The sequence below is a fragment of the Diabrotica virgifera genome, chromosome 4 (assembly GCF_917563875.1).
Source record: "Diabrotica virgifera virgifera chromosome 4, PGI_DIABVI_V3a".
NCBI lineage: Eukaryota > Metazoa > Arthropoda > Insecta > Coleoptera > Chrysomelidae > Diabrotica > Diabrotica virgifera.
Window position 1 is genome coordinate 107,682,249 of NC_065446.1, and position 25,122 is coordinate 107,707,370.

General features: G+C 32.0%; 1 protein-coding gene across 2 annotated transcripts in view; it reads right to left on the reverse strand.

The window, feature by feature from the left end:
- Positions 1–25,122, reverse strand: part of LOC126883095 (glutamine synthetase 2 cytoplasmic-like) — a 359,158-nt gene that overhangs the window by 109,484 nt on the left and 224,552 nt on the right. The window contains exon 1 of one of the 2 annotated variants that reach the window (XM_050648331.1): positions 4,701–4,769. The exons of the other annotated variant lie outside the window; for it this stretch is intronic. The gene's annotated coding sequence lies outside the window, so the exon portion shown is untranslated. Of the gene's footprint in view, positions 1–4,700; positions 4,770–25,122 lie in introns of those variants that run through there. 2 annotated transcript variants of the gene reach the window in all.

Below are 25,122 nucleotides of genomic sequence, written 5' to 3' on the forward strand. Positions count from 1 at the left end.
GTGGCTGAAAATACTATGTGAAATAAATTAAAAACTAGAAAATGGCGCTTATGTCCAATCAATATATAACATTGGTGAATATGCCAAACTTATCTCTGGCGTTTGCGTCGATCGCATTGTTGTAAGGTTAACCAAAATGGCGCTTAAAAGGGATATATGCCATTAATGAAAAAAAAAACGAAAATTAAAAATTGTCGTTTATGCCAACAAGAAAAATTATGAAATTACGAAGATTTTTGATTGGTTTTATTTTTTATTAATCAAAAATACATTCTAAGTTAAAAACAAAACTCTAAATTCTTTAAACATGTTTTTGGTGCTAGGATGATATACTTAAAAGTAAATAATACTCAAATAGAAGAGCTATACAAAAATTGGTATAAAAATAAAACTCAAAAAACACTTTCAAAGAACAACAACTTAAAATCTAAGAAAACACAAAAATCAGAGGTACATAAAAATAGTTATTTTTTAATTTCTAAAACAAATAAGAAAATAATTATTCACAAAAATAACATAAGATTTACTTATTTTATATAGTTCAAAATAAAAGTTAGTAAAAAAAACAGAAAAATAACAGAAAAATATTTAACAACTTTTAACTTTTAAGCAATTTAAAAAAAAATTCTCTCCGTTTCATCTTCTACATCTGTTTCATCCAGTTGATCTGGAACTATGTTGTTCATTTTTAGAGATAAAAATATTCTGCATGATACTCTGGTTTAATAATTCTGTTGCTAAGTTGAAACATGATGTGAGATCGTGACTAAATATTTATTCTTCTGCTGCAACGTCTGGTGGTTCCTCAAAGATGATAATGTCATTGCTAAAAGCTTCTGCAATGTTGGCATTATGAATGTCATAAACCTCTAAGGGGAATATAGGGGAATTATTGCCAGTCTGTATATCATTTTGTGCTACTTTGGTATATGATTTATTTTCATTTAGTAAGACCATTATTTTTTACTTCTGCTAAAATATTATGGCATAAACGCCAAAAATCGATCGCCATTTTTAGCTATATAAAATTGATTTGAACTATATGCTGCAGTACAAAAAGAATTGTTCATCACACTAGTACAAAGTTATAATAAAACATTTTAAAATAAACTTTTTATTTGCGCAATTTTTAAAAAAGAAACCTGCATAAGAATACCATTGAGGAATGGCGCTTGTGTCAACCACGATGTAAATATTTGGTTTTGGCATAAACGCCTCATAGTTTTTAAAGAAATTCAGGGTGTTTACGCTTCAAAAATCAAAACAAATTGAAAATATTGCAGAGGTAAGTAATATCATGTTACTTATCCATAAAAATCGTAAAAATACATACCTTTACTATTATTACTGGACCGAACTGTACACAATGATAATCTTATGGGCACTGGCGGTTGTGTCAATCGGTGTTCACATCGACCTTCACGTGCGTGACTAGACTGGCGTTTATAAAAACTTTAAACCAATATTACACCTATTTCACTTTGTTTTCGGTTATGCCGCGGTGACTGTCTGGTGCGGAAATTAAAATCCTATTTTTTCGTGCATCTACCTCAAAACTGGTCATTTTGGCGTTTATGCCGTTTTGCCTTGGCAGCGTCGAAATAATCTAGAGAAGCTGCATCGCACATGCAATAAGTCATCAAGTGGTATTCTCAACAAGAAGTAGATTGCATGATCTTATGCCGATTAAGAAATTCAGCCGTCGCAAAATATGACGCAACCGTAAAACAAACAAAGATTTCAGAATATTTCAAATTGATTCGATTGTACGAACACAAATCCCTCTTATGTTGTCAAACAAAACATACAAATGAAATTTGAGAGTTGTAGGTACTATGAATTTTTAATTTTTTTAATGTTCTGTTAACCGTCTTTTCGATTATCCGTCATATCCTTCGTCCGGTGCCCCGAAGGATAATCGAGGTTCTACTGTATCACATTAGATATTTATTTGAAAACAAAAACATACATGTACATAGACTGGCATTTAAATACCTTACTTAGCATGTAAATGTAGGTTATATTGTTTACTGTAAATATTTTAGGTATACATTTTTGTAATAAAATTATATGTTATAAAATAAATTATTGTTTTCTCATTCCTAGAAATCATTACGTACACCGACTAAGCCTCAGGAAAACACGGGACTCAATTTACCCATCTTCGGGACTCAACTCGGCTATTGGAAAGACGGATTATAAATTCTGGGACTCAACTAGGTTACTCCGCACCGACTAAACCCCAGGTAGACACGGGACTCAATTTACCCATCTTCGGGACTCAACTCGGCTATTGGAAAGACGGATTATAAATTCTGGGACTCAACTAGGTTACTCCGGTACAGTCACATCGTTGCGAAAAATCGTTGTCGTGTATACTTTCTATAAATGAACTTGGAAGCTATACATTGAAGCAAGAATACGTACATTCGGAAAAATGAAAGAATACCCATGAACGAACATATAAAACACGCTGTATTTTCCTGTCCCTGTGTCACAAAGAAAATTGACCATCGCAAGTTCATGTAATAATAATTATTACATGTATTTGCGCTGGTCAATTTTTTGTGTGACACGGTGACAGGAAAATACAGCGTGTTTTATATGTTCGTTCATGGGTATTCTTTCATTTTTCCTACTGTAAAAGCTACAGTTCACGGTGAGCTTAAAACACGTTTTTATCTAATTTAATATAACTTCAAGTTTTTTTGTTGGAATATCTTCTACAACTCAAAAATAGACAATACAAGACAAAATTTAAATCCGCTAAGCGTCCCTCTTTCAAAAAATCGATTTTTTCTAAAAAAATATAAATTTCTGAAAAGTAACATTTTACATAAATATTTTGCAATAACTATCGTTGTAATCGTTTGAAAAATGAAAGATACGTTTATTCAAACTTCTATATTAATAGTACATGAACACAGCAATATATAAATACAGGGTGGGCCAAAGAAAAGAGTCCACCTCGATATTTGGCAGTAATTATTCGATTTAAAAAAAAATGCCGAAATAGCCTAGATTCCGTGCCTACATGTCGCTTTCTATCGATATTTGAATATCAAAATATTTGAATTTTTAGCTTTAATCGAATTATTTTCTAGTTTTGCTAGGTTATACTCTAATTGATAAACTAGAGCAAAACTAGAAAATAATTCAATTAAAGCTAAAAATTCATATATTTTGATATTCAAATATCGATAGAAAGCGACATGTAGATATCTACAGTGCACGGAATCTAGGCCCAGGTCGACTTTTATTTTTATATTGAAATTTTTTCGCATATATTTCATACTAGTGACGTCATCCACAAAAGCGTGATGACGTAATCGATGATTTTTTTAAATGGAAATAGGGGTCGTATGGCAGCTCATTTGAAAGGGTGTTCAATTATCTATTCAGTAATATAAACATTGATATCATTATTTATATAGGGTGACCAAAAAATATTGTTTGAATTAATTAATTGACTCAAAAAGAAGAATGTACTTTTAATTTATTTAACTCAAAATACATTGTATTGCTGTCAGAAAATAGAAAAAAATTGTTGATTTCACAAATAAACATTTTTTTTTGGCTTAAATTAAATCACAAACAGCCTCCCACCTACCTCTTTTGACAGTTTTAACATTTAATTTAAGCGAACAGCAATATTTATTTGCCCAATAAACATCGTTTTTTTTATTTTCCGACAGCAACAAAATGTATTTTGAGTTAAATAAATCACATACAATCTTCTTTTTGCGTTAATTAATTTAATTCAAAAACAGCTTTTTGGCCACCATGTATAAATAATGATATTACTGTTTATATTACTGAATAGAGAATTAAACACCCTTTCAAATAAGCTACCACACGACCCCTATTCCCATTTAAAAATCATCGATTACGTCATCACGCGCAGATGGATGAAGTCACTATTATGAAATATGTATCAAAAAATTGTAATTTAAAAATAAAAATCTACTTGTTTTTATCATTTCCTTAAAATCCAATAACTACTGCCAAATATCGATGTCGACTATTTTCTTTGGCCCACCCTGTATAAACAAATACATATCTAATTTTTTTCTTTTATCCACTAGTTTGCAAATTAAAAAAAAATGCAACGGGTGGAGGATATGCGGGAGGGTTTAAGAAATTCTTTAAACATTTCAGAAATTTATATATTTTTTAGAAAAAATCGTTTTTTTCTTCAAAAAGGGACGCTTAGCGGATTTAAATTTTGTCTTGTATTGTCTACTTTTGAGTTGTAGAAGACATTCCAACAAAAAAAGTTGAAGCTATATTAAATTAGACAATAACATGCCTAGAATAGCATGAACACAGAAAAAAGCGAACAGCGAAGTACTGCGAAAAATGGGCGAAGCATTCGAAATAATAAACACAACAAAAATAAGAAGTTGACAATATCTGGGACATATAATGGGGGGACAGCGATATGAAATGCTAATATTAATAATACAGGTAAAGGTAAAAGGAGGACGGAGTATAGTACCAAGGAGAGTTCATTGTTAAAAAAATTGAGGGACTAGTTTGTGCAGTCCAATAGAACTCTTTAGAGCAGCTGTAGATAGAGTAAAGATAGTGACCATGATAACCCTTTGATTGGGACACGGATAACAAAAAGTAATGGTTTAAAAACTTTATATTCAATCCTAGTAACAAAAATATGTATAGTAGATACTTATCACATTCACCTTAAAGGTTTTTGATGTTTCGTAGACACTTTATAACGATATATAGGTATGTAACCTTTTAGATACTTCGCGGAAATGTATAAATAAAATGCTTGAAACCAATCTATATTAGAACTCTATTATCCTAATTGGTTCATCGAGAGATACTTGGAAGTCTGATAAAAAAGATAATAAGGCAATAACATCCAATACTTAGACTTAGAACATTGAGTTATAAAGCACGCAATTTGTACTCGTATAGTGAACTATATACCACTTATTTGTGAATGTTACATAAAGATCAAGGAAACAGTAGATTGAATCTAAGATATATTTTCAAAGCATATAAAAAGTGAATTTTAGTTAAGTTGCCTTTTCTGTTATACAATACAGTGATGAGCGCGCTAATAACCGGCAAAATAACGCTAAAGATGGAAAACATAATACATTGCGAAACGAAAAGAGATAAAACTAGTGGAGGTGGAAATTATCGTTATAAACGTATAAATTAACATTACATTACATGTCATAATTTCATACCTTTAGACGTATCAGAGTATCAGAGTATGACAACTGTCACTGTGACAGTAGAATTTTATAAAATGCTCGTGTCACAGACGTCTAAAGGTGGGAAACTATGTAGTGTAATGTTAATTTATACGTTTATAACGATAATTTCCACCTCCCATATTTTCATCTCTTTTTGCTTCGCAGTGTATTATGTTTTCCATCTTTTGCGTTATTTTGTCCCTTATTAGCGCGCTCATCACTGTATTGTTTGAAATATAACCAGTTATACAGGGTGTCACAAAAATATTGGTCATAAATTTTATCACCATTTTTAGGCAGGCCCGACCGGAGGAATTTTGCCACCCTGGGTAAGATCAGCCACCGCGCTCCTCCGTCCGTCAAATGATAGACAAAAATTGGCTTTGCTCTAAATTTTGCCGCTCTTAAAATTTGCCACCCTGGGCAGCCGCCCGGGTACACCTAAGGCCGGCATTGTTTTAGGGATGAAAATCAGTTGATTTGGTCCAACTTATCTGTACGCAAAAGTGCATTCAGCAAAAGTTACACAAAATAAAACCGAATTTTTTCTTATTGCTCCAAAACGGTTTAAAACTTTTTTGTGAAAATTTATATTATGTGTTATCCTGCCATGATCAATAAAATCGAAGTAGCGAAAGTACAGTATTTCTCATGATCATCTTTCAGTGCGTCACAGTTTTTCGATTTCTTTCTAACGCATTAAATTGTATGTGACAGAAAAAAAGGCACGTTGGTGATTACATTTCGTCGGTGACATTTTTATAACATTTATTCTAGTTATTCTAGTTGTCGATAGATGGCGCCATAATAAAAAAATAATTTTTTTTAATCAGATAATAATATTACAAATATAATCTGTATAATTTATAAGACTATACAAATCAAAGAAAATACCATTTTATAAATGCAAGAAACACTTTTGATTTGTTTTTATTCCAAATTGAAGATAAAATGTGACAACTGTCAGATTTAACTAAAATGTCATGTTAGAATAAATGTCATAAATGTGTATTATCACGGACTTACCCTTTTTCCTATCATTTGTTACGCACTGAAAAATGATCAAGAGAAATACTGTATCATCATCATCACGTAGCGCTACAACCCTGGGTAGGTCCTGGCTGACTGTACAACTTTTTTCCAATTTGTTCGGTCTTCCATCAACCTAGGGTCAAATGGAATGTCCATTTTCCGGAGATCTGCTTGGATGTTATCTCTCCATCGCATTCTGGGACGTCCGAGTGGTCTTTTGCCTGTAGGAATCTCAGTTTTACAGTTTTACAAGTCTTTCGTTATGAAGTCTGTGCCCATCTTAGTTTCTGTGATTTAAGTTCTTGGACCATATCAGCGTCATTGTAGAATGCTTCTAATTCGATATTGATTCTGATCCTAGACTGGTTTGTGGTGATGTCGTGGTGACGTCCGAAAATGTTTCTAAGTATTTTGCGTTCAAACCGTCTATGCTTTTCTTCGTTTGCTTTGGTTATGGTCCCCGTTCCGTTTCGCTTCCATATGTTAGTACAGGTCTGACTATGGATTTACCGATTTTGATCTCTGAACTTCTTGTAGGATTTTTTGATTTTATAAGCTTATTCAGTACAAAGAGACAGCGATTTTCCGATTGGATTCTGTCGTTAATTTCTTCATTAAGCTAGGATTTTTTGATTTTATAAGCTTATCCAGTACGAATAGACAGCGATTTTTCGATTGGATTCTGTCGTTAATTTCTTCATTAAGCAATAATGATAGCATTTCTAGAAAAATGTAAAAAAAGCTTGTGTTCCTCAAATGTTTTTGTATCAGTAGTTCACTGTACGATATCGAGTATATACAAGGTGTCCCAAAAGTAGTGGAACGGTCGAATATTTCCCGAACTAAACATCGGATCGAAAAGCTGAAAAATACGTGTTCAATCATTTTCAAAAATCTATCCAATGACACCAAACACCAACCCCCACTACATCCCCTCGAGGTGGGGTGGGGGGTAACTTTAAAATCTCAAAGAGAAACCCCCAGTTTTTCTTGCAGATTTTAATTCGTTACGTAAAAGTAAGCAACTTTTATTCAAGACATTTTTTCGAACTGTGGATAGATGGCGCTATAATTGGGAAAAACAATGTATCCTGATACCATAGGTAAATTATAGAAACGGTCTAATATCTCACGAAAGAAACTTCCAAATGAGAAACTAAAAAACAAATTTTTAATCTTTTTCGAAAAGCTATCGAATAACACCAAACGTGACCCTCCAACCCACCCCATGGAGGTGGGGTGGGGGTAACTTTAAAATCTTAAATAGCAACCCCCACTTTTTATTACAGATTCGGATCCGTTACGAAAAATTAAGCAATATTTATTCGAAACATTTTTTAGAATTGTTAATAGATGGAGCTTTAATTGAAAAAATACGATTTATTAACGCCATCTATCAGCAATTTTAAAAAATGATTCGAATAAATGTTGCTTAATTTTTTATGACGAATCCGAATCTGCAATAAAAAGTGGGGGTTGCTATTTAAGATTTTAAAGTTACCCTCCACCCCACCTCCAATGGGTGGATTGAAGGGTCATGTTTGGTGTTATTCAATGGGTTCTCGAAAAAGATTAAAAATCTGTTTTTTGGTGTCTCATTTATAGGTGTATTTCGTGAGATATTAGACCGTTTCTATAATTTACCTATGGTATCAGGATAAATCGTTTTTCCCAATTATAGCGCCATCTATCCACAGTTCGAAAAAATGTCTTGAATAAAAGTTGCCTACTTTTACGTAACGAATCCAAATTTGCAAGAAAAACTGGGGATTTCCATTTGAGATTTTAAAGTTACCCCCCACCCCACCTCCAGGGGGTGTAGTGGGGATTGGTGTTTGCTATCATTCGATAGATTTTTGAAAATGATTGAAAACGTATTTTTCAGTTTTTCGATCCGATGTTTAGTTCGCGAAATATTCGACCGTTCCGCTACTTTTGGGACACCCTATATGTATGTATATTATACTATAACCATAAATAAATTATTGTTGGTTAACTAATCTAGGAGAAACATACACTGTGTGTCAGCTAGATGGAATAAATTCAATAGTTCAAATACTAATTGTTTTTTTTTGAAAAATTCTTAAGCTTGTCGATTAGTATTTCAAATGGAATTTTTTTTCATACAATAATAATGTATACAGGGTGTCTCAATTTAGAGATATGACGTCATCATTGATTTTCTTAAATGGCAACACTATCATTTTGATAGCTATTTTGATAGGGTGTGTAAAGTTATACATAACTGCAAAATATCAAATTTTTATTGCTTACCATTTACAAGATAATAAAAAATAACAAAGTTATGTCTGTAATTTGGAATAAATTCAATAGTTCAAATACTAATTGTTTTTTTTTTTGAAAAATGATTAGATCTGTCGATTAGTATTTCAAATGGAAATTTTTCATACAATAATAATGTATACAGGGTGTTCCAATTTAGAGATAAAACGTCATCGTTGATTTTCTTAAATCACAACACTGTCATTTTGATAGCTATTTTGATAGGGTGTGTAAAGATATACATAACTACAAAATATCAAATTTTTATTTCTTACCATTTACCACAAGATAATAAAAAATAACATTAAATCTCTAAATTGGGACACCCTGTATACATTATTATTGTATGTAAAAAATTTCGATTTGAAATACTAATCGACAGGTCTAAGCATTTTTCAAAAAAAAAAACAATTATTATTTGAACTATTAAGTTTATTCCACATTACAGACATAACTTTATTTTTCATTATCTTGTAAATGTTAGAAAATAAAAATTTGATATTTTGCAGTTACGCATAGCTTTACAAGCTCTATCTAAATAGCCATTAAAATAACAGTGTTGCCTTTAAGAAAATTAACGATGACGTCATATCTCTAAATTGGGACAACCTGTATGTATTATTATTGTATGTAAAAAATTTAGATTTAAAATACTAATCGACAGATTTGAGCATTTTTCAAAAAAACAATTAGTATTTGAACTATTCAATTTATTCCATTTGGCTGACACAAGCTGTATACCTACTTGACACAAATGTTTGTAGATATAGTTTTGGTATTTTTCCTAACACTAACACTAAGGGTAATGGCTTCGACTTCTGTAGACAAATATTATTATTTGGAGTGACCCATATTTCTTATCACTTTCTCACTATCAGCAATCATTGTTTGTTACGTTACAATCGAGAGATTAAAAATAGATAAGTTATTTTAAATATCAAGAACAATTTATTATACCGTTTATAATACACACACCGGCAAAATTAGCCGAACACCTTAAAAATGGGACATGTTTGATGTCTCGATTCTCCTAATCCTGTTGTCCGATTTGAGTGATTCTTTTAGTATGTTATAGCCTTATTAGTTAAGAATATCTGTGTAATAATAATGTTGCTAGACAGGTAAATGTCATTTTATACCGGGTGTTACAATCATACTGTGTTTTTTTCTTAAAGTTCGGAACACCCTGTGGAATATTCTAGCATATATAAAATATTAAAATTAAAACTAGATTGTAGACTTAGGCTTTCTTAACATTTTCTTTCTTGATTCATTTGCTTATGTTGTAAAATAAAAGAGTTATGTGCTTTAACAACTAGCCCTGCTTTTTATCAATAAATCCTCATAGTAGGGGAGGAAAGTATGCTAAATTTGCAGTTACTCGAGCACTATGGGGACCTACTTCATTGTGAAGAGTGGATGCTAAAACCAAAAAAAAAGTTAAGTTAAGTTTTCCATAAAGTGTGGTACTCTCCATTTTTTAATTTATATTTTCCATTTCCACCAATCGTTTTTTCCGAATATAGGAAATATAGGTTATATCTATCCCTAATTGGAAAAAATGTTGCGAATAAAAGTTGGTTATTTTTACGCCAAGGATCCAAATCTGCAATAAAAATTGGGGGCTCCTATTTAAGATTTTAAAGTAACCCCCCACCCCACATCCGTGGGGGGTCGTGTTTGGTGTCATTCGGAAGATTTTTGAAAAATATTGAATAGGTGTATTTTGCTGTCATACGATCTGATGTTCATTTCGCGAAATATCGCAGGGTTCGTATTTAAAATTTTTAATTTACCCCCCACCCTTCTCCGTGGGGTGTCACGAGCCCCCACGGAGGTGGTGTGGGGGATTTAATTTAAAATCTTAAATAGGAGCCCTCAATTTTTATTTCAGATTTGGATTCTTTACGTAAAAATAAGCAACTTTTATTTGACACATTTTTTCGAATTATGGATAGATAGCGCTATAATCGGAGAAAAATGATTGTTTCAAATGAAAAATTAAATAAAAAAATGAAAAGTCCCCACTTTAAGGAAAACTTAACACCTTTTTCTGATTTTAGCACATACTCTTCACAATCCAATAGGTCCCCATAACGCTCGAGTAACTGCAAATTTAGTATACTTTCCTCCCCTACTATGAGGATTTATTGATGAAAAACATTGATAGTTGTTAACGCACATAACTTTTTTATTGTCTTACATAAGTAAATTAATCAAAAAGAAAAATGTTAAGAAATCCTAAGTCTACAATCGAGTATTAATTTTAATATTTTACATAGGCTAGAATATTCCACAGGGCGTTCCAAACTTTAAGGAAAAAACACAGTATGCTTGGTACACCCGGTATAAAATGATATTTACCTGTCTAGCAACAATATTATTACAACGATATTTTTAAATAATAAGGCTATAATATACTAAAAGAATCAATCAAATCGGACTAGTGGTTTAGAAAATTCAAGACATCAAACATGTCCTATTTTTAAGGTGTTCGGCTAATTTTGCCGGTGTAGTTACAAGAATAAAAAACCGCTAAACGCCGTAAAAATGAGTGACGCATACAATATTCCAGCTACAAAGGATCTGATATAAGTATTACGTGGCGCGAAAATGTATTTTCATTTTGCTGCAAAATAAAATTTTATTTTATTTTAAACGATTTTTCCATAATATTTGTTAAATTTGAAGTAAAACGCGCCACAAAAGAGTAACTTTGATTCAGTTTGAATTTTGAAACTCTTTTGTGGCGCGTTTACTTTAACTTTAGCAAATATTATGAAAACATCTTTTAAAATAAAACTAGAATTTTATTTTGCATCAAAATGAAAATACATTTTGGCGCCACGTAATATTCATATCAGATCTTTTGTAGCTGGGATATTGTATGCGCCACTCATTTTTACGGCGTTTAGCGGTTTTTATTCTTCTATCAGGAGTTTTTCAAAGTTTTTTTTATAAATTAAATGTATGAAGTTGAATGCAATTTTTCTCGATTGCACGTTAAGCTTTATAAATGGTCGCCTTTGTCGCATTATCTCCCAAATGATCTAGTGTCCATCGAATGTACACTAGATTTTTTTTCTATTCGAAATAGATTGAAAAAAAATATTGGGATGGCCGGTTAATGAAATCGGATTGCCCGTTGCCAGATCAAATTTAGTGTCGTAACCACTACAACTACATAAACCATTTCGGGAATAATCGTTAATTTTATTATACTTTTGTAGCTTAATAACTTCTAAACGGCTTAACCGATTTTAATCACTAAACATCAGTTTGAAACGTATTGATAAGTAGTATCTGATGCATCTAAAGTCAAGTAAGATAACTGAAGCTATTACAGAAATTATTGAGCTTGAAAAACCGTTTTTCCTATAGGAAATAGATTTGATCATACTTATGAAGTCTATAACTTAAAAATTCGAATTTTCCCGGATATGAGGTATACATCGTCAGATTCGTCTAGAGTCCAGTCCTTCTACAAACGCTTAGTTATTGGCGCAATTCGTAGGTTGAAATTTTGAGTAATTGTCGAAAAACCAAAATTTTCAAAGTTTAGTTTTTTAGTGTTTCGGCGATACTGAGCCGTGTGTATGTCTGATCCTGACGGCTTAGACATAATTTGAAAGCCTAACTCAACACTATTGATTTGGTGTATTTGCGGTTCTCCTGTCTCTTCTTGAACCGAAAATATATACCCCCAAAATATATGCCGTTTTGTACCTACCAAGTCCTATAGCTGGCTTATGGGTGGCCAAAAGTTACAAACTACACCGGTTCTGAATCGGCACTGACCCCCTCTTCAAACACAGAAAAAAATTCAGATCGGTTTAACTTTTCCAGTCACATACACACATATCCACAAACATTTTCCCTTTTGTAAATAGAAATTGAATCATATTTCTGAGCTCGGTAACTTTTGAACGGTATAACCGATTTTCAAAATTAGTCATGCGTTGGAAAGGCAATGATCAGTACTATTAGAAGCCGCAAACTTGGGACTTAAATTTTCGAAGTTTTTGGGAGTTTTGAGAACGAGAACGAAAAACAGGCCCTAAATAGGAAGGGCCGTAAAATCCACACCCTTTGACCAAAATGGATGGTTGACATATGAATGGGTGAGTCTTTTCCTGAACTTTAAGATGGGAGTTGGCACAATTTTCAATTCCGTCAGATTTAGAAAATCGAAAATTTTGTGTTTATATAGTGTCGCGTGTAGGGGGGTGTGGGTGTGCGCCACTGGCGAGAACTGCCCTTTTCTGGTAATTTATGGTTTTACACTTCCGTCTTTAATTTTTTTTCAAATTTTACCCTTTTTTGCTCATTTTACTAATATACTATATAGTTGCACACCGCTAAAAAAACTCTTATTTCTCGAGGCACTGACCACGGTATGGTGAATTGCTAATTTTGGTCACACTTTATGTTTTTGATGGCGCTGGAAACGAAAATAAGGTTTATTTTGAATTTTCCCATATAAACTCAATTTTAGCGATTAAACGTTCCAATTCAGGAATCTGCACCTTTAACTTTAAAAAATTCATAACTGTTATCAGAATACGAATGAAAGCTTAAAACAGACTCCATTGTCTCTAGAAAGGTGAGAAATATATACTGTAAAAATTTTAGAAAAGAATATTAAAATGGAACAGAGTTGTAGCGAGTTAAACGCCAAAAATCGTGTTTTCACGATTTCACGTACCTAGTACCCTTTCAGATTAAGCCACTTATGTCTGACATCGGTGTTCGCCACCAGTAGCAAAGCATTGTTTTATGCCTGTTCTTCACTATCGCCGATGATGGCCGATCATGTGATTGTTTATGATCGGCACAATAATCGTGCAAGTGTCCACATAATCGTCCGTAGCATGTCGAACGACAACGGATGGACGTGGAGTATTTAATAGCGGTATACTCTGATATGAACCCTCTGGAGATTTCGAAAACTTTATATGTATGTCACCGCGCGATTTCAATTATTTTGTACGAAAAATATCGCCATTAGTAGCAAAACAAGACACTACTTTCACAAAGTCCATACCAGTTAAAATACGACTTGTCATCACATTGACTTTTTGGCTACTGGGGATAATTATAGAAGCTTGCTTCAACTTTTTAGTATAACTAACTTAAAATAGCGAGATCATTCGAGGAACTGCAAATTATGATGGAGGAACTTGCAGGCAGCTCCCAATACGTCGGTCTAAAAATGAATATGAGCAAAACAAAAATAATGACAAACACAGATGACCCCATACGTATAACAACTATAAATGGCAGTGAGATAGAAAAGGTCCAGAAATATATATACCTAAGCCAAATCCTGAAACGTGACAAATAGTTCAGAGAAATAAGGAAAAAAAAATATCATGTTGGTGACACAACCCCCTCCAGGCCGAAATCAAATTTTTTGAGTAGTATGGACATCTATATTAATAACCTATATGTTTCCTGCAGCCGATTTTGATGATATACATAGTTATAAACAAATGAAGATCAAAAAACCGAAAATTTTCGCTTTTTTCGTCTATAACCAAAAAGTTAAGTATTTTAGACAAATTTGAGAGTGAGAAACTTATAAATCGTATAAAAAACTTCAATATGGCGTTCGCTGAATATATCTATCCTTATTGGTTGCTTAGAAAATTGCAAAATAAATCATAAATTTTGAGTTTTTATAAATATTAATGACTTAAAACGTAAATTAATTAATTAAAATGTAAAAATTAACTTAAAACGTTCTTATTATACGGAATGCTGAGACTTCTGGTGCTTAAATCATACCCTAAATTTCAAAGCAATTGGTCAAATAGTTTAATAGGTATTTAATTTTTTTATCCCAAATTAATTTTTTTTGCAACGCTATAAGTCAGAAAATGATGAGGTTACAGTAAGGCTTCTGACGGTTTATGAAAGAAGAAGATTTATACTATTTATTTAATTAAAAAAAAATGACAAAAGATAATTCTAAAAACTGCAAAATTATTTTGCAAAAACATGTGAATTAAAAAAAGGGGGGCTAACTTCGTCCCTAATTGTCCTAGGACAATTGTTTTTCTTTCTAAATTTGTATAAAAATTCAGTCTTTCCAAATATGAAAAAATAATTTTTCTACTGGTAATGGTTAAAAAGTTATCCTAATTGTTTATAAGTAAGCAAAAGATCGACGTGTTTTTGCAAAATAATTTTACACTGTTTAAAATTACTTTTTGTCATTTTTTTTAATTAAGTCAATAGTATAAAGGTTCTTCTTCCATAAACTGTCAGAAGTCTTACTGTAACCTCATAATTTTCTGACTTATAGTGTTGCAAAAAAATGAATTTGGGATAAAAAAATTAAATAACTTTTAAACTATTTGACCAATTGCTTTGAAATTTAAAATATAATTTAAGCACCAGAAGTCTCAGCAATTCGTGTAATAAGAAGGTTCTAAGTTAAATTTTACATAAGTTATGAATATTTATAAAAACTCAAAATTTTTGATTTATTTTGCAATTTTCTAAGCAACCAATAAGGATATACATATTCAGCGAACGCCATATTGAAGTTTTTTATACGATTTATAAGTTTGTCACTCTCAAATTTGTTTAAAATACTTAACTTTTTGGTTATAGACGAAAAAAGCGAAAATTTACCGTTTTGTGATCTTCATTTGTTTATAACTATGTATATCATCAAAATCGGCTGCAGGAAACATATAGGTTATTAATATAGATGTCCATACTACTCAAAAAATTTGGTTTCGGCCTGGAGGGGGATGTGTCACGAGAAAAATCTTATTTCTCTGGACTAAAAGAGAACCAAAGTGCGGATATTACTAGGAGAGCAAGACTAGCATGGGCACGATTTGGAAAACTTAGTTGGATACTTAAGAATCGCAAAATACCACAATACTTGAGGAGCAAAGTGTTCAACTAGTGCATCCTCACTATCGTGACATATGGATGTCAAACCTGGACCCTAACCAAGGCAATTATGAATAAACTAGCCACAACAGAAAGATCAATGTTAGGTATACGACTGTCAGATAAAAAGAGGAACGCCTGGGTAAGATCAAAAACAAAAGTTGCCAAATTTAAATGGAGCTTCGCAGGCTAGACAAAAATACCAACGTTGAAATTCAACAATACAACACTGGAGACCTTACGAAAGTAAAAGACCGAGAGGAAGATCACAGATAAGGTGGATTGATGATATTAAAAGAGTAGCCGGAACAAATTGGAAATATGTTGCTCAGGATAGAGCCCGATGGAAGGAATTGGGAGAGGCCTATGTCTAAAAAGAAAAAGAAGAACTTAAAATTACACCTTTTGTAACCTAAACACAATATTTTCTGACGGAAAATGAATGATCGGCGATCGTGTTGGCATGTCAGCGCAACTATAACAACCTATGACTTATTTATTACCCATTAACTAATTATTTATTACTCGACGATTCCCTTTGAAGCGTCTCCTAAAACCGCAAAATCACGGATCGTCTACAGTGATGGGCGATCATAGACGATCATGGGCAACTATAGCCGAGGAAGCCCTCTACAGAATCGTGCTCGCGCTTGATTGTCTGTAATCGCCGATTATGTAGAGGAGCCATTAAACGAAGGACTACAGACGAACTTGAGTGTCTGGCTGATTTTGGTGGCTTAACAATGCTTTGCTGCAACTGAACGCCGGTGGTGGACACCGGTGTCAGACACCAGTGTCTTAGTCTGAAAGGGTACTTAGATAATTGTAGTACTATATATCTTTCAGTTTTCCTTTAGTTTTTCTTTTATATACTTCGCCAGCACTTTGTATCCTACAGCTTTGTTAATCAAATAGTTTGAAAATCATATTAATAGTATGTAGGATTATATTTTGAAACAGTTCTTCTTCTTCTTCTTCTTCTTCTTCTTCTTCTTCTTCTTCTTCTTCTTCTTTTTCTTTTTATTTAGACATGACTTTGTTTGTTTCTTCAATGTGCCTCTATGTAGTAAGTTGTCATTATATCGTTTTCGTAGTCTTCCTATTGGGGAACTGTCTCTCGCTGTCCTTACTACTCTATTTGTTTTCATTCGCCCATAGAGTCTTACCATCGATTTTTCGAAGGGTTTTCAGCTCTGCTGTTTTGAACAATATTTTTGTTCTCTCTGTGTCGGATCGTGTTTCTGCCGCCTGTGTCATTATTGGTCTGATGACTGTTTTATAAATTCTGCCTTTCATTTCTTTTCCGATATTTTTATTTCTCCATATTGTGCCATTCAGGCAACCTGCGACTCTGTTTGCTCTGTCCACTTGATCTTCTACTTCTGTTTCGAGCCTTCCGTAGCTAGATAGTGTGATGCGTAGTTATTTAAACTCCATCACTTCTATTATCTGACACTCCAGCACTAATTTACATCTTAGTGGATTTGCTGTTATAACCATGCCTTTTGTCTTTTTTGGGGAAATTAACATGTTAAATTTTCTGGCGGTTATCTTAAATTGATGCAGCATTCGTTGTAAATCATCTTCACTTTGAGAGATTAGTATTGCATTGTCTGAATAGAAGTTTATTTTAAGTGGTTTTTCTCCCATTTGGTATCTTTTTTTACTTCTTACTTTTTTTTATTATTTCATCCATGATCAGGTTGAACAATAAAGAACTCAAGGAATCCCCCTGTCTTATCCCATTTCCAGCGGGTCCGTTAGTTTATTTTCTACTTCTACTTTTATTGTGTTGTTCTGGTAGATGTTTTCGATCGTTCTAATTATTTCTAGAAGTACCTCTCTTGAGTATAACAAGTGGATAACGTCCTTTAATTTATCCCTGTCAAATGCTTTCTTAAGGTCTACGAAACATAAATATGCCGTTATTTTGTATTCTAACGATTTCTCTTGATCTTGCCTCATTATAAAGCACTCATTATAAAGCAGTCTTATAGCGTCAGTGCATGATCTTACCGACCTAAAACCTTGTTCTTCTGCTAATGTTATAATATCATTCAGTTTATTTGTCATCACTTTGGTTTTTAATTTTAATATTGTGTTTAAAATTAATTCCTCTGCAATTCTCCGGGTCCAATTTGTATCCTTTTTTGAAGAGAGGTATTAGGATGCTTGATCTCCATTCTTGTAGTATTATGTTTTGTTCTATTATTTTTTGTATTAGATTTAATGGTTGTTTAGTTAGATCTTGTCTCCAGAACTTTAGGAGTTCGTTTTCGTTCGATATTCTGTCCTCTCCACGAGATTTTCTATTTTTCAATTTTCGTAATGCTTTCTTTTTACCTTTCCCCCCTCGATGTTTATTTCTTCGCTTGTCGTAACTTCAGGTGTTGGTGGTTCATTATCTTCGCCTTTAGCAAATAGAGATCGGAAGTAGTCTGCCCATGTTTCCTTCTGAACGTGTTACGTTTTTATTAATTCGTTCATCTCCTTTCTTTGTCCTTTGATCGTTATCCATACTTCTTTTTGTGTTCCGTAGAAGTCGTGTTCCATCTGTTTTAAGAAACTCTGCCAGGGTTCCTATTTTGAAACAATTAAGAGATACAAATAATCGGTATGTCACGCCATTATTTAGATTACGACATTATCGACATTATTTTCCAAATAAATTCTGCGATAAAAACTATTTACAAAATCGGAAGAAATAAATCCGTAAGTGATATGTAAAAATATGATTTTATACGTATTTTAAAAATATTTACTCACTAGAGTAATATTTCGAAATCAAACAGTAAAATACATATAGCCAGGGAGGTAGTGTCAAATTTGACCGGAGCATTTTAGCATGGCTGTTTTCTTTTTATTTAGGTAGGTGTTCCAAAGCTAATTAACAAATGATGTGTCAGCTGGCCCAAAACCGGGGATTTTAGAGAAGAAAAGGTAAAATATGAAAGTTGATGGACAAACGCTACAACTTAAATGTCAAATATTTATATACGTTACTCAGAACATTTGATAGACTTGCTTACTTGGCTTCTACCTTTCACTCGGGAGATCCGGGTTCAAATCCTGGCGCGGAAAATTCTTTTTGTTTTTTAAATTGACATTTTATTTTGAAAAATAGTTATTTTTATAATACCACGGCATGTCCACTTGGCCAGCTAACATTTTTTGCAACGTACATGATGCAGCTGACGCTTTTTTATTACAATCTAAAATTTATAAATTATTGATTTATACTTTTTAATCTTTGTCACACAAGTCCAAGAATATTAAATAATGTTTGAAAGTTTAATACCTAAACATTACCAGAAAGCCAAAAAATACTAAAAAATATTGCGTACCTATACTTTTTTCTACCAAATGCATAGTTTACGATTTTATAAGGGACATAGGTACAGATAAACATTCATTTTTATGTATTATAGAGAATAGGGAAATATTTAGATTGCTATTAAAAAATGGGGGTTGGTGAGAGAAAAGTGAAAATTTAGGGTTGTATCTTTCGGTTCTACAACAACATATAAAATTAAGAAAAAACAGATTGTCTAAAAAAATAACAAATAATGTCTCCCTTTCCACTTAGATTGTTGGTCTTACCAACTCAGGAACCTTCAGAGGCTCATGTACAACAAATTTGCTTATTAAGATCAATCATAATAATTATTATGACCAAAAATGCATAGTTTGCGATTCTATAAAAGACAAACAGATTTTTTTATGTTGTCTCGTATAAATAATAAAAACGTGGTATTATAAAAATAATTACCTTTCAAAATAAAATTCAATTTAAAAAACAAAAAGAATTTTCCGCGCCAGGATTTGAACCTGGATCTCCTGAGTGAAAGGTAGGAGCCAAGTAAGCAAGGCTATCAAATGTTCTGAATAACGTGTATAAATTTTTGACATTTAAGTTGTAGCGTTTGTCCATCAACTTTCATATTTTACCTTTTCTTGTCTAAAATCCCCGGTTTTGGGCCAGCTGACACATCGTTTGTTAATGAGCTTTGGAACACCTACCTAAATAAAAAGAAACCAGCCATGCTAAAATGCTCCGGTCAAATTTGACACTACCTCCCGGGCTAATAGTTTTTATTTAAAAATGTTGATATTAACGTTATCATTAATGTTTGTATAAAAATCAATAGATAAGACCATTAGCTTACTATTCTAAATTTTTAAATTGAGTCATTGAAAATTACTAAAACTAGGAATTTTTTATAATATAGAAATAAAAATATTAAAATATGTAAAACAACCAAAGTTTTTAAATCATACAAGGGTTGTTTATCTCGTTTATATGTATACGATGTTTTGTTCGAAATCCTAAAGTCATATCTAATCCTAAAGTCTGTTTGTAAAAATCAGTATTTAGTTGAAAATACGAGTAGGTGTTGTGTGTACAATATGTTACTAGCTTTATGATAGCTGATACATTCAGTGCGGTTTTGGTTCTCAATATACCATCTCTTTCTAATTTGCCTGTTATTATTATTTATAAAGCTTTCTTCAATGGTTCGTTGGTAAAAAGGCTAGTGATATCGAAACTGACCGGCATATTGTTTTAATCTGTTTCTGCTAGATTTTGCAATAAATGTGTACTATGTTAAATACTGTATTATGTCCAGGATAAAGACAGTTTGCTGCAAGGTAAATCTATGCTACTACAAATAGTGCAGTCACTGAAGGCGGATATGAGCTATTGGTTTTGGTGAATGGTTAGAGGATATCACAAGGAGCAAAGGTGGCATGGCACCAACTTGCGCTTTTATCCCAGGGGTGGGTGCCACCCACCCTTTCTCGACGGTTAAAAATAATCCCATAATTCGATAAAGGGACAAATTCTAAGCAAAATTTGTTATATAAAGTTATTAACCCGCGAGCAGTCGCGCCGTTAGATAGAATCTAACATTTTCTCCTTTTTCGCGATAATTTGATGAAAAATTTTGCAATTTTGAAAAAAATTCGTAAGTGCCTCGAGGAAGGGTGTAGTAATGCGTAGGTATTTTTATTCTTCTTCTTTTTGTGGACATTATGGCTTTGGGGAGAGCCAATTAGCTTTAATAATTGTTAGAAATAATATTTCTAACATAGCAAGTAAATAAAAATACTATAAAATAAAAATTTGTTGTAAATTCGTATTTAAATTCGTATTGTGAGATAAATTCTAACACGCGACTCTTCACGTTACAGAAGTGAGCGCGACTGCTCCCGGGTTAAAATAAATCAAAACTTTTTGAGTTATTAAAGATCACAGATTTTAATTGTTCGTGCATGTTTTAAATGCATGTTTTTAACCGATTTTTTATAAATAACTCAAAAACTATAAGTTTTTACAAAAAAGGTATTATTATCAAAATTGAAGTTAATAAAAAATTAAATAAACCCCTTACTAGAAAACCTTTTATTGTTAACTAAAACTGAGTTATAGGTTATTGAGTGTATATTTTTTTGGCGAGTACTCAAATTTAAGTATTCAAGCTTAAATAACGGGAAAATGATGCATTTTATAACATATATTATTAAACATTTGTCAAAGTACTTAGAAATATCTATCAAATAAGTCCTCGAACAACTTGATAGCATTAAAATTTATGTTCCAAAAATTTTTCAAAATTTATCTTTTAAAACTTCTTCCAAAAAATGTTATGGTGTTTTTAAAATTACTCCGTTAATTTTTAGGATATCAGGTTCACCTAAAAACCATTTGAAAGTTAATTCTAAGGGCTATTAAACGACGTTGAATTTAATCTTTAGACCCCTTACTTTTTTAAAAATAAAAGGTTAAATGGCCCCGGTTACATGGTTCTCTCAGCAAAATTTCAGTTTTAAACGTTTTCATCTCGGTTATTTTTTACCCTACAGAAATAAGAAAAAGGTAAAATATTTTATACTGAAAAAACTAAAATTTGGTTATATGTATATTATTTTTTACGTATATTGAGTATTTTTGGAGTTATTATCAAAAGAAAATGAAAATTACGATAATTTTAAAAATTCTGATATTTTTAAATTATATATTTTTTTCAAACATTTGCATTCCAAACCGGTCAAAATTGTTGAAATTATTACTTATGCTAATATAAAGAAATTATTGTAATGATCACTATACATTTTAATTTTTATGGAAAAGGCATATGTTTTATTTTTCACTTTTTCCTAAAAAATTCGAAAGGGTTCTCTTATTTTCAACATAGTGCTTTGACAAGTGTTTAACAGGTATATTTTATAAAATGCATCGTTTTTCCGTTATTTAAGCTTGAATACTTAGACTTCAGTTGGTACTCGTCAAAAAAAATTTATATTCAATTACCCATAACTCACCTTGAGTTAATATTAGTTAGTTCTTTAAGTGAGGATTTTTTATTATCTACAATTTTGGTAATAATAACTTTTTTGTAAAAGCTTATAGTTTTTGAGTGATACGTAAAAAACAGCTTTAAAAATGCATTTTTTACGAAAAAATAAAACCTTTGATCCTCAATAACTCAAAAAGCATTGATTTATATTAAGAGGAAACAGTAGCGATCAACAGGTAGCGAAAACGCGTTCCAAGATTGCGGCTGTAATTTTGAATATTTTTTCGAGATATTCGGCACACGTATTCGTAACATAATAAAGAATGGCGGTACAGAGCCCAATTTGAAAAATATATTAATATGTGGAAATTACTCTGTAATTAAATAAAATATTAAAAAAACGGGCCTGTACCGCCATTAAGAAGAACAAAAAAATACACTTTCTTCAAATAAACTTTTTTATCCGATGCCTAGATTTTGTGTCATTTTGGAACTACTAATGAAATAAAAAATTTTAGTAGTTCCAAAATGACACAAAATCTAGACATCGGATAAAAAAGTTTATTTGAAGAAAGTGTATTTTTTTGTTCTTCTTAACGGCGGTACAGGCTCGTTTTTTTAATATTGTACTTAATTGCAGAGTAATTTCCACATATTAATATATTTTTCAAATTGGGCTCTGTACCGCCATTCATTATTATATTACGAATGCGTGTGCCAAATATCTCGAAAAAATATTCAAAATTACAGCCGCAATGTTGGAACGCGTTTTTGCTACCTGTTGATCGCTACTGTATCACCTTAATAACTTTATATAAAAAAATTTGCTTAGAATTTGTCCCTATAGCGATTTGTACTATTATTTTTGATAAAATAATTTTCACCCCGAGAAGGGGGTGGCTTTCACCCCCAAGGTAAAAGCACAAGTTTGCATCATGTCACTTTTGTTGCTTAAAGTATCCTCTAACTAGTCACTAATTTTCATAAAAATCGATGGAGGTTCAACGAAATCGGAGGTGAAAATCTTCAGTGACTCCACTAAAATTGGTGTCAAAGGTACATTTTCTTTGTGAATTTTTAGGACTCAGTGTAGGCGTCTTGTCCTGCTGTAGTGTGGTGTTAATGTTCCTCTTTGGTAGTCTGTCAAGTATTCCTTAAATGTGTGCAGTGTTTTATATAATTTTTGTTTTCGAATGCTTTGGTTGGATCCCGTTTTTAATTTGGTGTAAGATCCACTTGTGACCAATTCTTGAATTTTCTCCTCATATTGAATTTTGTCCCTAATTACCATTGTATTGCCCTTGCAGGCTGCTAATATTATTAGGGAATCACCGCATATTAGCGCTTTTAGTTCCCCCTTCCTAAAATTTGCATTTGATTTTGTTCTTTTCTCCAGTTTCTTTTGATACAGTAATCTATATTCTTCCCTTCTATGGACTGATAGTTCTGAACAGATTTTTTATATTTAGTTTAGGAACTGATGGGCATTTTACTTTTCGAAGACGATTGTTGGAGTGGAAATCGAAACGTCAAACAGCAGTTAAAAATTTTATTTTTATTGCAATCAATTGTGACTGAATTCCATGCCAACATAATACTAAAATAATAATTATTATTATTAAAATATACTATGTGCATATTTGGTAATAATTACTCTGAAAGCGAGAATAAACGTCATCCACTTTTTAATTGCAATTAAAATGCACAAAAACAATGGCATTATTGCCCTCATTTCTGGGAAATCTTTTAATCTCGGAAAACATGCTGATAATTAGTGCTTTACATATCAAAACCCTACACCGCCAAGGTTACATATTATGTTTATTTTCTAGGTTGAATTACTTTCCATACAAAACATATGCATTAATATATAATTACACCATTTAAGCGTATATAATTATTAACGTTTTGAAACAAGTTTTGGTAAACAAGTTTATGAGTTTTGGTAAACTGGAATATTTTATTTTGTTTTAAAATATCTTTTTGCTGGTCGTAAATTGAGGAAATATACCAACCAAGATCTTATATATAATAGTAAGAAGTGACAGATGCAAATTGGTTATGTATAATCTGGAATATCAGCAAAAACGAAATCATACTGAAAGATCCAAAATATTACAAAGAAGTATAAACACCACGTATACGTATAGTCTTCAACAAAAAGCAAATAAATGAGTAACAAATCTACATACAACTTTGAAAATGTCGAATGGAACTGTAAGAAGCTAGGAATTTACAACTCAATAACAACTACATAATATTATGTTCTACACTCTACCGAAAATATGTACATAAACCAACCATAGCACTGTGACCAATAAATAATGTTGCATCCATTGATTCTCCAAATAATAAATTATCCAAGTTCTTAACAGAATTATTAAAAAGTGCATATGACACAAATAATGATTAGTATAATTACCATATAAAAAAATCTTTTGTTTGAGACTGATTTCCGGAGAATAAGAAGTGTGGCTTAATACCATATCGTCGCACTAGAACAATAATAGGATATCTTTAAATATTTGACTTTTGAGTTATCTGCTCTATCTAATGTAAAATTTTATAAGCTATCTGGAGAGATACTAAGATTTGTTCAATCGGCTGCTTTGTGGTGTTTATGAGCAATATCCTAATATTGCACTAGTTGATTTGTTGAAAATACCTGGGTTAAAAGGAAGATATCTTAAAATACCTTTTTATTATCCGATTAATATTTGCCTTTCCTAATCATAGTCGTGGTGAAATACCCGGACATTCCCACATGTCTTAGTCTAGCCCCACATCTGCATTACGATTTTTTTTAACATATCTGTGTTTTTAAGTTGTCTTAGTATTTTACTAGCAAACTTGTCCGACTATTTCACCGAGTGTGGCAAAGCAAATTTTAAATTAACCTGTTTTTTCAAGTTGTCTCTGTATTTCCCTAACTAAGCTTCAAAAATAAGAATTATTTGAATAAATGTCCGAGTATATCCCCACGCTCACCTACGAATTCGTGGATGAGTCGGTCAGTTACAGTAAAGTTGTTCATTTTCACTGGTCAGTTCAACTTCAAGTTGATCTCCGACTGCAATAGAGTGCGGATGCTAGAAATCGTTTTTAAATTCGTTTGTAAAACATGTGTCTTCTGTTTATTAAAATGTATTCGGTGTCTGAGCGGACAAGAAAAATACTCAGCAATTTTTAAAACATTGATGCATCATTATCCATGCATTCCTGCATAGAGTTTGCCAAAAAAGAGCTTTACTGAGTGGACCTATTTTAACTCCACAGGAAATGGCAATGATCATAAAAGTAGCCAAAAAAAAAACAGGAAAGCCTTATATGGTTAATAATCTTCAATTATCTGATATTTTATATTGGAACAA